Consider the following 14,103-nt stretch of genomic DNA (forward strand, 5'->3'; position numbering starts at 1 on the left):
TGATTTCAGTAGAGAGTAAGAATGACTTCAAGAAAAATCTCCAGTTTACATACTACAATACAACTGGTTAACAGACTGCAGCAAGTCTGTCTGGTCCATGCAGAGAAATGGAAGCTATAGCTGCCACATTACTTCTTAGCACAAAACTTCACTCACATTTACTGATATAAACAATCTCCTGCGTGACAGCAAACCATAACCATGTTGCCTAAGGGCTTATAGCAGAAAGTGAACATTGCACAGGCTAGCTTTTAGTACCAGAACACCATAAAGCCACTCCATATGTCAGAAATGCATGAATTGCTACAGTGAGGAGACAAATCAGTCACCTATTTCCAATTATGCTTTTCATCAAGTAACTTAAGGGAAAATAAAATCTACAATGCATCAGCACATGATGCATTTATGACTTTAACCACAGGAGACTATATCTTACATTAGCTCTAAATCTCCATACTCAACAGGGCTACATGAAGATAGCTGAATTTCAAGCAATGCAATGAAAAATGTCTTTAGATGGTTTTCATTCCAATTCTATTTCCAGGAAAAGCAGTAAGATCAAACCAGAATACAAAAATGAACTAATGTGTACAAATTTATCTCTGTTTCTCTCTCCACAAACACTTTTGTGTGTTCTTTCACTCACACTCAAGTTCAGAATAATGTTTAGGACTTCTTCCAGTTACTCATGCTTGGTAACACCTTTAGGGGCAGGGGAGGAAACTTTCCATAAGAAGAAACCACCCTCCAACACTTCCTTTTATCAGCCCATGATGGCCTCACATACCCCTAGCTGTCACTGCATGCACAGGGAGGAGAACAGATGTGCCAGGAGCAATTAAAGCAAAAATAACTTTACTTGGTAGCAAAAAACTGCAAGTAGAAAAAAGGGGATATATTAAATAGGATAGCCACCCTCAAGTTTAGAAACAGGGATTCAAAGTTCACCTAATAAAGGTAGAGGGAGAGTCCACATTTTCAAGGGTGTGGAGAATGCACAAATTGGATGGGGGAGAAACAGGGCTGTACAACTGTAGTAGTGTAAACCAAGCACAGGTTTTGGAGGCAGTCCAGCACCCATTTAATGAGCTGCTGGTGAGCCCGAGTGGAGCATCTCAGTGATCTGCAGGACGCACACCTGACAGCTGCTGGCTGCCAGGAGGGTGAGGAATGGGGAGGCAGTGGCAGGAGCCTGCAAGTTTTAACAATTTATTTAGCCACAACCAACCTCCAAATCCCAAAATAATGCATTTGTGATGCTTATGAAGATGCCCACACATCTCTCAGCTCACCTAGCCTGGAAGTTTTTAAATGGACAACAAGAGGAAGAAAAAGACTACAAGTGGGACAATTTATCATGCAACTTCTGCCTTGATCCTGAGGCATGGGAAGAATCTGGTTCAAAACTTTTCTATTTGAAGAGCTACCCTGTGCCAGTGGCCATATGCATTTAGAGAGATTGTTTTTGAAAGATTAAGAATCCACACAGTGGTATTTAATTTTGAAAAGGACATACATGATATGAATATTTTTTTAGAGAACAAATCAGATGGTATAATGCTAAGAGATAACATGCAACTGAAGATACAATATATGAAACTCAGAAGAAATGTGTAACACCTACTGAAACACCCAACTTCTTCCTTCCCCCTCTCTACCCCCTCCAAAGGTTGAATTAAATAGCAATTAAAAGGAACATCCACCAGAGAACTTAGGTCCTACTCAAATGAGGAAAATCCAGAACTAACCTAGCAAAGCAGATGCATAAGCAAAATATGGAAAATAAAGAAATTTTAAAACAAAAGCTGAGATACAAATCCTTAGGGGTGTTAGGATTAAAAAAAATAGGGAAAAAAAAGCACTTCTTCAACCATGGATATCTGCCAAACAGACTGTAGGGATGAAAGTACAGGAGTAAGAATACAAAGAAAATAAGGCTGCAGCAAAAAATGGACATGGTCTCCTCTTCACAACTCCACAAGCAAAGAACAGCCTTTGCAGGAACTATTCTCAGATGCTGCACAGCATTAGGAGTGGGTAGTCATAAGCTACCTGGGCCATATGACAATCACCCAAATCTTCCACAGTAAATTGCTGAACTGGGATCTGTGATGCACAGCTACCCACTCCTCTGATACTTGGGCAGCTGCTTGAGCATGGTGACACACTCAGTGTTGGGGGATGGAAGGTATGAGGGTGCTGAAGAGAATGAATGAGTGAAAGAGAGCAAGAATAAAAAAAATCTCATTATGAATCTGGAGAACTTCAGAATCATAAACTTAACATCTGAAATAAGCAAAAAAGTAGAAATTTTATTAAGAGATTCAGCAGCTGCACTAAGGAGTAAAATTGACAAAGAATAATTTGGGCATGTGTAGAAAAGATATGTCTTGGATGCACTACCAATCTTAGAAAGAGTAACTACACATAGGGACAAGAGTGATCTGGATGACAGAGACTGGATTTTTAGATGAGTTAGAAAATTAAATTTTATCTCACCTGAGGCTCTTAAAAATTTGACTGTCATGAGACAGAGTCCTCACTCGTCTCATCACATCATTCACAACAGAACTCATTAGATATAGATGATTCACAAAAGGGGTGAAAAACTAGGTGGCAGCAGTTGCTGCTATGAGGAAATTACTCAGATTTAATAAATGCAAAGTAACCCACAGGAGAGATTTTCCTGTACTTCACCAACCTTTACAATGACGTACAACAGAAATTACTGCTACACAAGAAGGAAAAGCTGAATTTCACAGACTGTTCTATAAACATACAATCTTCGTACTTCAGTGAAAAACTAAACAAAACCCCAAATTAAGGTCAAAGACAGGCAAACCAGCAGAGGCTTGACAAGATACCCAGCTGCACAGCTCCTGGTTTGCCCTGGTTTTCTGTTTGCCCTTCCAAGCATCTGCTGCTGACTCACATAGAGGAAAAAACCTGTCTAGGTAGACCTTTGGCCTGGCTTTAAGCATCGACACCCATCAGCTGCCATCATGTACCAGTGATTCAAGGTTCCACTGTCTCAGAGTGTGATATTTATGTATGTGTTATTAGTCAGTCACATACACCAGTACACTGAAAGTTCATGGCAGTGAAACTTGTACTAATTACAAGTATTCACAGAAACCTAAGGAAGATGAAAGGTTACAGGGGTTTCTCATATATGAATAGATGCTCACTCTTCTCTATATGCACAGGAAGAGCTACAGTAGGTTTTTCCCATTTTCAAACAAAATACAAATTTTTTAACAGCCCAGACTCTACTGTGTCATTGCTATATGTCACACACAATGACATCACCGGCAAAAAAAAAGGTCTGAGAAATGCCTTAATAATCTGTATCTCATGATAAAGAAATGCTAAGGACATGGACCTGCTGGAACAAGTCCAGAAGAGTGCCAGGGAGGTGATCAGAGGGCTGGAACACCTCTCCTGTGAAGACACAATGAGAGCGTTGGAATTGTTCAGCCTGGAGAAGAGAAAGCTCTGGAGAAGAGAAGGCTCTCAGAAAGCTCTGTTAACACATGCATGAAATGCTTGCCAAAGTAATTTTTCAACTGATTTCTAAGGAAGCAGTTGAACAAGATCATACTACTTCTTCCTCACACAGAAAAGGGGGAAAACATTTTGTTTACATAGCTCTGGTAATGTCTTCAATGCCTGAGATATACTTGTCCTGCAATGTTCAGTCAGGAAAAGCAACTCACAGTTTGACTGTTAACTACAACAATAGATGAGTAACCTCAGGAAGGTCAACAAGGTCAAGTGCCAGGTTCTGCCTCTGGGTCAGGGCAATCCCAAGCAGAAGTTCAGGCCAAGAATGGACCAATACCAGGCTTGGGAAGAAAGACTTGGGGGTGTTTGTGGACAAAAAGCTCAATAATGAATTGTCAGCGTGTACTCCCAGCTCTGAAAGCCAAATGGCTACATCAAAAGCAGTCTGGCCAGCAGGTCAAGGGAGGGAAATTCTCTCCCTCTACTCTGCTTTTGCAAAACCCACCTTGATTACTGCATTCAGCTCTCGGGCTCCCAAAAGAAGAAAAATGCGGCCCTGCTTTAATGTGTCCAGAGGAGGGCCACTACTATGACCACAGGACTGGAACATCTCATTGAGGACAAGCTGAGAGAGTTGGGGCTGTTCAGCGTGGAGAAGAAAAGGCTCCAGGGAGACCTTACAGCACCTGCCAGTACCAAAAGGGGGCTACAAGAAAACTGGAGAGAGACTTTTCACAAAGGCATGAAGTGACAGGACAAGGGGGAATGGCCTTAACATGGAGGGAGGCAGGTTTAGATCAGGTATTAGAAGGAAACTCTTTACTGTGAGGGTGGTGAGGCACTGGAGCCGGTTATCCAGAGAAGCTGTGGACTCCCTGGAAGTGTTCATGACCAGGCTGGATGGGGCTCTGAGTAGCCTGGTCTAGGCAGGAGGGTTGGAACCCGATGATATTTAAGGTCCCTTCTGAACGAACTGAACTATTCTAGGACTTCACGATTCTTAATAAAGAAGTTTAAAATATGCAACACAATACTTGCAAAAGTTCTTGTTAACTATTTAAGGAAATGGCCCTTTTGCTACGTATAAAAACCTCCAAGGCTTCAGGCTTCAAGTAGTCTATTTCAGTAGCTCAGCTCCTAGTTAGGCCGATCCTAACACTGTATATTGGTACCTTATTAATTATTATTTTTTTGACATCACAGTAAAAGAAACCCAAACAAAATGTAGAATTTAAAATTTCTGGAGTTATGAAAAACTGTAGTTTCTAAGAATATTTCCAATGAATAATTTACACCATCTACCATTGTCTGAGGAAATGAGGAAACTCATTTGTCCAAATGTGTATTGTGTATTGTTGGGGTTTTTTTCCCCACTGTTAATCAGTCCTCATAGATATGTAAACTGCAACCCTTAGAATGGTCACAAATGAGAAATAACTATCAATATACACATATATTTTATATGTCTGTATACATATACATACAAACATCCATATGTGCATGATACAAATAAACACAGACACAAATGCACTACTGGTAATTTTTAAATTCTTTTCCATCTCACTCAGTTCAGAAGACATAAGGTCAATCATATTCCTGTGTTGCTGAAAGTCCTCCTCTTTCCTTGCACAATAATTTGCTGCTCCTCTTGGTGAGTATGGAGCTTAGATATTCACCAGGTATTGAAAAATCTTCCTTATAGAGAGTCTAATAAAAACCCTGGGAACATGTCTATAGGCTCCTGTTTCTGGGTTATCAAAGATTTTTCTAGAATATTATATGTGGGCATTTAGGACAACTTAAGCATTCAGAAATTATTTTTATTTTGGTTTTGTATTGTAAAGGCTGTTCTTCTGTCTTCAAGAGCTCAACTCAAATAGGAGTAACTACTAAGGTATGAAAACACTGAAAAATATTTTACAGTGTTTAATTAGAGTTGAGTCACACTGTGGTCCTACACTTGACACGCATATGCTCTTGGACTTGACACCGATTAAATGTTGAAATATTTTCTGCAGCCTGTGATCTCAGATAGCCTTTTTCATTTTTTGAAGCTATGTAACTTTAATAGACATCACAGTAACAAATTAATAGAGCTGGGAGTCAAATGTTCTTAGAAAGTAAATAAAGGCAATGGCTGTAAACATCTCTAGTAGATGGCAATCTTAAGAATTAGATTCATAAAGCATGAGTCTTTTGATGCAGAATGACTTATGCGTGCATGTCATACTGCAGGAAGCCAGAGACTATTGGTCAGAGCACCCATTTCCCTCTTTAACTTTTTCAAAGTCTATTCCAGCTTAGAAATTGTGGAGACTTCTATAAGGAAGGTAATTATATAATCAGTTTAAGTAATTTTACAAATGCAGAAAGAGAGACATGTTTAAAGAAGCACAGACTTCACATTCATAAAAAGGTAAGCTTTTGTAACTAATTTGAAATAGAAAGAGGGACAACAAAAGTAAAAAAGCAGCATTTTTTTGTTTTACAGATCAGCAAACTGTATAATGCTTTTAAGCTGTCCTAAAGTTAACAACATCCACAGAATCACAGCAACTCCTTGGTATAAAAATACTCATCTGTTAGATGACTGCATCCCTGTAAGTTCCTAACAAGAGTGGTTTGGTTCTTCCATAAGAGATGACAATGGCTGCTATGGACCACTATTTTCTCTCCCTACAAAAGTAATACCCTAAACTATTAAATACTGCAGTTCAGAAAAACATGGTGCAGCTCTTCTAAAAAGGGAGATGAAACAACCTGAATTCATTGGAAGCACTCAGTAGCCTCAGAGGGGAGAAACAGAGCTCAAAGATGAAAGAGGTTCACAAATTATCTTCATCAACTCAACATTCACACACCACCCCTCCCCTCCCTCCCAGTTTTTTAAAGTACTGTTAATTTAAATTTTACAATTGTGTGCTAAAAAAGAACAGCCAAGAAAATACTGTAGCGAAATGCTCAGGAGAAAAAAAAAATCAAACATCTCTATTTTCGTTTGTTTTTGAAATGCTGTTTGCTGTTACAATATTCTAACCCTTTTTCATTCTAGAGTCAGTGCATTTAAAAAAACTCACATTTTGTATTTCTGAGGAAAATAACCAGGGAAGCTGTAAATGGTAGCTATTCAAAGTTTATTTCAAGTTAATGGTTTTTTTCATTTCTCAAAACAACTGAAGAGTTGAGGGGAGGGAGTTGAGGGAGGGAGACTAGAGGCACCCTGTAGTGTAGGACAGTCTCTAACCTGGAGAAAGCACTCAGGGACTCCACAACTGTCTCTCAGCTTGGGTTCCTCCAAATCTCATGCCCACAAATGCAGAAGGGCCACTCCTGTGTTTCAGCCCCATCACATTGACTTTGGTAACACAAAGGCCACCATAGCACACAGGTCCCAGTAGCACAGAATAACAGCTGCCAGCTATTTAATCCAAACATAAATTTTAAAGTAGAGTATTAAATATGACCATAAGGAAGACCTCAGATTTGGTTATTATTCATGTTCTAGAATATACCCTGAATTAGGTAGATTTGCTAGCCATTTGCAGATTGCTAGATTTTAAAAATAGAAAGCTAAATGCCTTTAGGGCAGCTCAAAAATCAGAAAATCAATCCATGCCATGAGGCCAGTTCCTTTTGAGCACAAGAATGCCTTGTAAAACAGGAGCATACGGAAATATATATTCTTTCCCATAAGGCAGTCATTCATTATCACACAGTGGTAGTTCAGAACCCAGGAATTAAATGCCCAAATGAGGGATTTTAATCAGTTTTTTAAATACAGAAGGCATATCAAGCCTCTGCATATCAATGTTGAGACAAAGAGACGATTTCACAAAACCTTCTGTAATGCACAAAAATAGCCAAACACCACATCTGAAATAGTATGTCAAAACAGGCTCCAGCTGAAAAAAAAGTTACTGCAGCTGGTGCCCAGTCATGTGATTTTCATGGATTCCATGATTATAAAGCAAGAATTGTGCTGCACAAACACTGCTAAAATGCTGGCGTAGGAGTATTATTCACATGCTTTTGTGCCTCGGCTTCGGCGCTGGGACATGGGAATCATTTCACTCCTCCGGAGCTGCTGCCCGCCCACAGCAGCGCGGCCGCTCGCGGAGCGTGCCCGCCCCTCCTGCCCGCCTCCCTCTGCCCTCCGCACGCTCCACCCTCCGGGGCTGCTCATTTTGGAATCGCTACCGTAAGTACAAAGGGCTACCAAAACCTACAAAAATAGCGGGTGGTCTCTTCAGCTAAGCCATAAGCAATGCAAAATACAATCATATGAACCCACAAATAAATACCAACTTTTTACAAGGTTTTATGGTCACAGCTAGAGTGTATGTTTGCCACAGTTCATAATTTCCTCTCCCTTGAGGTATTAATACCACTTACAGAACTGAGGAAAGCCTACAGAGGTTCTTTTTTCCTATGCATGGGTTCCCTCTGTTATGAAAGCCAGAGCTGTCAGACCTGGCAGCAGCAGCATGTGCACAACCTCAGCTGGGCTTCAGCAGCCACAGAATCAGCGATTGCTGAAATCACTGCTTACACCACATCAGACCAGGACGAGGACAACCCTCAGCATGCTAGACATTTAATGGATTTAAACCACACTGTGCATACAGTCTCACCTTCGAAAACATTGTACATATATTAATACATGGATTAACAGAGAAAATCTGAGCTCTTCAAACAGTGAAACAAATTTTAGTGTCTTCTATTCATGTACTGTATTCTGTAAAGCCACAAGAAAAGCAAAGACCAATTTACAGCACTACTATGTTTCAGCAGCATGCTGTCTTTGCCAAGGATAATACTGGAAATCTCTTTTGGGAAACCCCAGGGCTCCCATCTACCCCCAAAAACTCCATAACTATCACACAAATAATTCATGCACACAAATAAGAATCAACTGCCCTTGAACAAACTATAGTATGCTCAACACTGAACAATTTCTTTAAGCTCACACTAGAGACCCCAGAAATTTCAGTCCCAACGTTAATTCTATCATGCACATTGAAGTATTTGGGCAGAAGAAAGGAAATAAGGGAAGAAGGCACTGCAGAAGCTCTGAAATCATCACAGCAGAACTTGCAGTTTGAGTCAGGAAAAGATTAGATCACAGAAATTTGTGAAAAAGATTGGTCAAAACCAAATCTTTTAGAGAGAGAAATTAAGAAACACTGTACTTACCTTACAGTGCAGTTCCTCTCATCCAGTTTCTTAATGTTAGAGAAAATACACTCCCCATCTTCCTTTAAATCCTCTGCTTGCCTCCTTACTTCAACTGATACTTCCTAAAAGAGGTTTGTAGTACAAGTAAGAGACCAAGTCATCATGTTACAGACTCCCAAAAAATCCATGATTATGGAACCTCTTATTTGTGGGTTTGCTCTGTTCAAATACACATGAAGTCAACAGCATAGTATGTTTTAAGCTTGTTTGGTTTTAAGCAGTACAGCGTGCTCTGTGACCTCCTGCGCTGCACTCCCGACCTGGCTGTGCTCGCCTTGCTGCTCTGCTTTGCTGATCCATAGAAGAGCTTAACATTTTTATAAACGTTTGCAACTTCCATTTGGCAAAAACAGAAAAAAAAAAAAAAGAGGCAGAGAAGTTGCAGAAGAGTTGCTCACATTTTAGGAGATGCAAGTATGCACCAGATTGTGAATCCCCATGCGAGTACTACAGTTTCTCAGTAAAACACCAACAGTGCTGTTCCAGAACATTATTATCTCCCTATCTTCAAACAACCCCACCCAAAGCATAGCTTTGCATTACAAACACTGAACCTACAGGAAATTTAATTGCACATTAGCACTGGAATAATCTGAATCATATATGCAAAACAACATCTTTATTTACTTCAGTCTGCTGTAAGCATCTTCAATGCACTTATCACCATATTTTCCAGGTGCCTAAACAGGTGTCTGCTTTTTGCCCCAGGAGGCCTATACTGAACTTAAGAGCACTGACTAATAAACCAGAAATGCATACAGGGAATAGATTATACGATTTTTTTTTTTCTGCTGGGTAGGCAATTATTTAATAATTCAGTGAATTTAATTTTCAAAGTAATTTCCAGGTGAATATTTTCAGTGCTTCAAATCCCTACCCTAGTAAATTATCCGCATAGTTAAGTCTGCACATAGAGTTCAAAAAGAACTTTTGTCAAACTTAAAGATGCAAAAAACTTTTGGAAAGACAGCCCACAACTTTTAGAGATCAACATTTTTGTTCCTCTTTGAGCTATTCTCATTCTACTCCATGTCTACACACACACAGAGGTGAACTGTGTATGTATGTATGCAATGTTTTTATTAAAAGGGGAAAAATACAGAAGAAGTAATATACAACTGCTTTGCTTCAATTCTATTCTTGCAGAAGGCAAAGTTTAACACAGGTTGAACACACTATGACTCCGTATACATATCAGGCAATCTCATAGCAGCTTGAACAGCATCTTTTAACAGAGAACTAAAGAGACTTGGTTTCTCTGTTTACTTCCAGTGCCACCTGCCAACCATTGCCTGGCCCTGCTTGGTTAAAAATTAATGTAATATTTACTTGCAAGTTGAACAGACTTTTGGCATCTCTCTAAGGAATAAATGCATACATCTTAAATCAAGCAAACTCACATAAAACATTAAGCAGTTTCATTGTTGCTGTGGCTTTAACATTAACAGGCATATTTGTAATCTCTAAACTTTTTCAGGCAGAAGTCCTATGTAATTTTGCATGAAGCAAGTTTAGAAGAAAAGAGGAAATAAAAATTAGACAAAATATATATTATTTACATGTGGAACACTTTTCTTCATAGTTTCAGAGAATTCAAACAGGGAATACAACCACACCAATGAAAAATGTGTCTGGGTGAAAATTGCTTTGAACCTTCAAAATCTCTACTGTAAAAAAGAGGGTATTAGCAAATCAATCATGTTTTTTTTCTATCCAATTACAACACACAAGAAATTATTTTGATCCAAGTGCTCTTGTGCAGCACAAACCTTCCTCATTTTACTTAAGATAGATACCTATAACATTTACTCCTTTACTGACAAAAGGCAAATACCATATTACATAGTGTTCCTAAATTGGAAATTTCCATAAAAATTCTCTTTTCCCCCCCACTCCTCTACTGTCCTCCACCACACTGGGCAACTTAAAGGATAATGCAAAAGATACGTGTACCTGTTTGTAGAAATCAGTGGAAGGGGATGATCTAGATCTCTCATGGGAGTATTGGGATTTCCCATGCTGTTCATGGCCTGTGTCGAGGATATTATCAGCTGAGTGGTACCTTCCTGAGCCCCTTGGCTCTACTGGCTTCCACTGCTCCTTCCATGATGCTTCATACTCTGCAAAGGTTCCCAGGCGCTGTGGCTGTGCAGATTTCCCAATCCTCTCAGCAGCCCTATTGGTGCTGCTATGGTGGACACTGTCTTTTGAAGCATGAGCTGCTTCAGGTCCAACAGAGGCTACCTGATGTCTTCTCTCATACCAGAGCTCCTCTCCCTCTTGTGCTTTCATATCTGGTCTCTCAGGCTGTCCCTCTGCTAAACCATGGAGACCTGGTTTCTGTGATGATTTTCTAAATGCGGGCTTGCTTGTTTCTTCAAAAAATTTCCACCTGTCTGCAAATGAACCCAAGGCTTCTTCTGATATGTTTGGACGGCAATGAGCATGGCATTCATCCTCTGACATGCCCACCTCATTCATCTTCTCTGGTTCTGAGTATGACTTCAGTTTTTGCTCTGTTGTGAACCTCTTCCTGGCTCCAATCCGAGAAACGTGATGAGTGCCACTCCCTGTAGGATTTGGTTTGGCTTGTGTAGCCTCAAGCAATCCAGAGGCATCTTCAGAAACCAAAGCCAGTAATGAAGAGTTATAACTACCAGTTTTCTGCTCAGGTGACCTGGGGAGGTATTCAGCGGGGCTGGGCTCCAAGTCCCGACGTTTGAAGGACGTTGCGCTCAGAACCCTGGCCTGGGCTTCCTTCAGATGATCTTTGTAGGTGCTGGTAAAGTTTGTGTCGGGGGACGTGATGACATTCCCTGTTGAATCTGGTTTCCAGGTCTCACTGCACTCCTCTGTTTCAGATGACCCTACTAGTGTAGCAGTACTTCTACTTTTCTGCAGCTTTGCTCTTCTCATTTGGATCTCATTTCTGAGGGTTGTTGCAAAACGATCACTCCTTCGTGCCTGTTTAGACAGGTGAGAGTCAAATGAGGTCTGTCGTTCTGATACCACTTCTGCATTGTTGTCAGACTGTTTTTTCCCTTCCTGAGCTAAAGAGTGCAACATTGGTGTCCTCTGAGGAGAAATCTTGCTACTCTCATCTTTCCCCCACCTAAAATCTTTCTGAGCAGATCTGTTTTCAGTGGTGAGGACACAGCCCTTTACATACTCCTGCTGACCATGCCTAGTTTCACTTTCCTCAGAGCTGTTCTCACAGCTTTTCTTTTGTCCAGATTTTTCAGTATGATTAGGTTTTTTAGATTCTTCTACTACAGCACACCTAGCCTCTCCCTCTCTGTCCACTGGGTAATGACTACTGTTCTCACACCTTGTCACTGAAGATGCAATAGACTGTTGAGGTAGATAGTATTTTGGGTTTGGGGCCATTGTAATAACTGCAGAATTTTCATGAGGTCCAAGTGACAGATCAGTTCCCAATGCAGGTTTCCAGCTGTCATCCTTGAGTTGTAGTGGCTTTGAGCTTCCCTGAGCAGGCTGTTTTGCTGTCACACAATAATATCGACTTTGTCCAGTGTTGTCCACCTTCTGTTCAGCAGCACTGTTCAAAGAAGAAGTGTTGAGCAGACTGGCTTGGTTTGGACTGTAGCCATGAAAATGATCTGTAGTTAACTCCTGAATGCCACTGTAGGACAGGTAATGTTGCTGATCTTTAGGTGCAGCTAAGATTCTTGCACTGTGATAAAAGGTGCTTTCATCGCTGTACTGGTGCTGGTGGTGGTAAGAGTAAGCAGACTGTGCAAACCTAATGTCGGTGCTGGACAAGGATGGCTGCAGTTTGTTCACAGTTCCTGCATTACTACTGTACCTGTCACCAGCTGAAGAAAAAGTGTGTTCTGAACTGAGATCAGATTTGTAATTTGAGCTGCTGATCCTCCTGTCACATGCTCTGGAGGGCTGTCGCTGCTGCTCTGCAGTTTCCAAATTCCAGTCACTCCTGGGCTGCGATCGGTTCAGGGCTGTAAAGTGCTGCGTGCTGGCACCCTCTGAGTACACAGGGCCCTGGGCTTTCTCGTGGCCCTTGGTGGCAGCAAAGCTGTCACTACGAAGAGGTGGAGGTGGCGGGGGAGGAGATAAAGACCTCTTTTTATCAGGAACATACCAGACAGGTCCAAAACTGGATCTTCCTGAGCTAGTGAGCTTACCATCTGGGTGTTCCTCTGTTCTAGGACTTTTGTTGTTCTCGTATTGGATGGGAGCTGGCAAATACCCAGGTTTGTCCTCTGTTCCACTGCTGTCATTCAAAAACTGTCCAGAATTGCTTCCATGCTTAGCAGTCTCCCAGGGCCCCACTTTGTAAAGCATGTTCTCTGTTGAAGAAGTGTCTGCATTGGACAGAGTGTGGTCAGGGGTGCTAGAACTTGTGGAGAAAGATCCATAGGCTGAATCCCGTTTACTTTGGCTCCCTAGATGATCAATGCTACTATTAGACCTTGCAGAAGAGAGTCTTCCATACTGGGCTACTTGGGCAGTGTGGTCCCAGCTGTCCATACTTCCCAAAGAGCTGAATTGGTCAGAAGTGCGGTAGAGACTTGACTGATCCCATGAATTTGACAAGTCATGAGAAGAACAACTACTGAAGGAAACAAAACAAACAAACAAAAAAAAGTGTCAGAATAAATATAAAAGATGTCCAAAAATGCCACAACATAATTATAACCACCCATTTTAATAATATTGGTTAAATCCATCTGCAGAGCAGTTAAAGCTAAACAATCTAACAAAACAAAGTTTGAACACCAAGTCAGGGCTCCAACTTTATACTCCACCACTGATCAAAGCTTTAAACCTTAGTAACTACCTCAGCTTCCCTATGTAAGTTTGTCAGTAAGTAATATGCATTTATCTCATTGAAGGATCCCTGTGCAAATTGTTGATTTTGCTGATTTTGCTTTTAGAAAAATTTAGTTTGAGATCCATTAGCTCCCTCTTTCCCGGGACAAAAACCAACTTATTTTTCAGCTTATTTTCCAGGTACCCTGATTCTTCCAGCTGTTAAACTCACATACTTCCTCTCTTCATCTTCGAAATATGACTCCAAACTTCTTCAGCCCATGATGCTATTCCCTTGTCAATAAGTTACTCCAATAAAGTTACATCCACACCTGCCTATTTGTTTGATGTTTTAACTTTTAAGCAGAAATGCACTAAATGCACTCGTCTCAAATACCTCCTGCACATGCACCTTAGCAGTGTTGTTTCAAACCACTCTCAAATTGACACTCTTAAAACAACATTCCATTCCACCCAGTTCCACAACATTGGCAGGAAAACTTCAGGAGGAGATGCCAAAGCTCTGCATGGCCAAACAAACTTCTGACTTTCCTTCAAGAATCCTTACTGCCA

This window comes from Geospiza fortis, unplaced genomic scaffold (genome assembly GCF_000277835.1).
Source record: "Geospiza fortis unplaced genomic scaffold, GeoFor_1.0 scaffold50, whole genome shotgun sequence".
In the NCBI taxonomy this organism is placed as follows: domain Eukaryota; kingdom Metazoa; phylum Chordata; class Aves; order Passeriformes; family Thraupidae; genus Geospiza; species Geospiza fortis.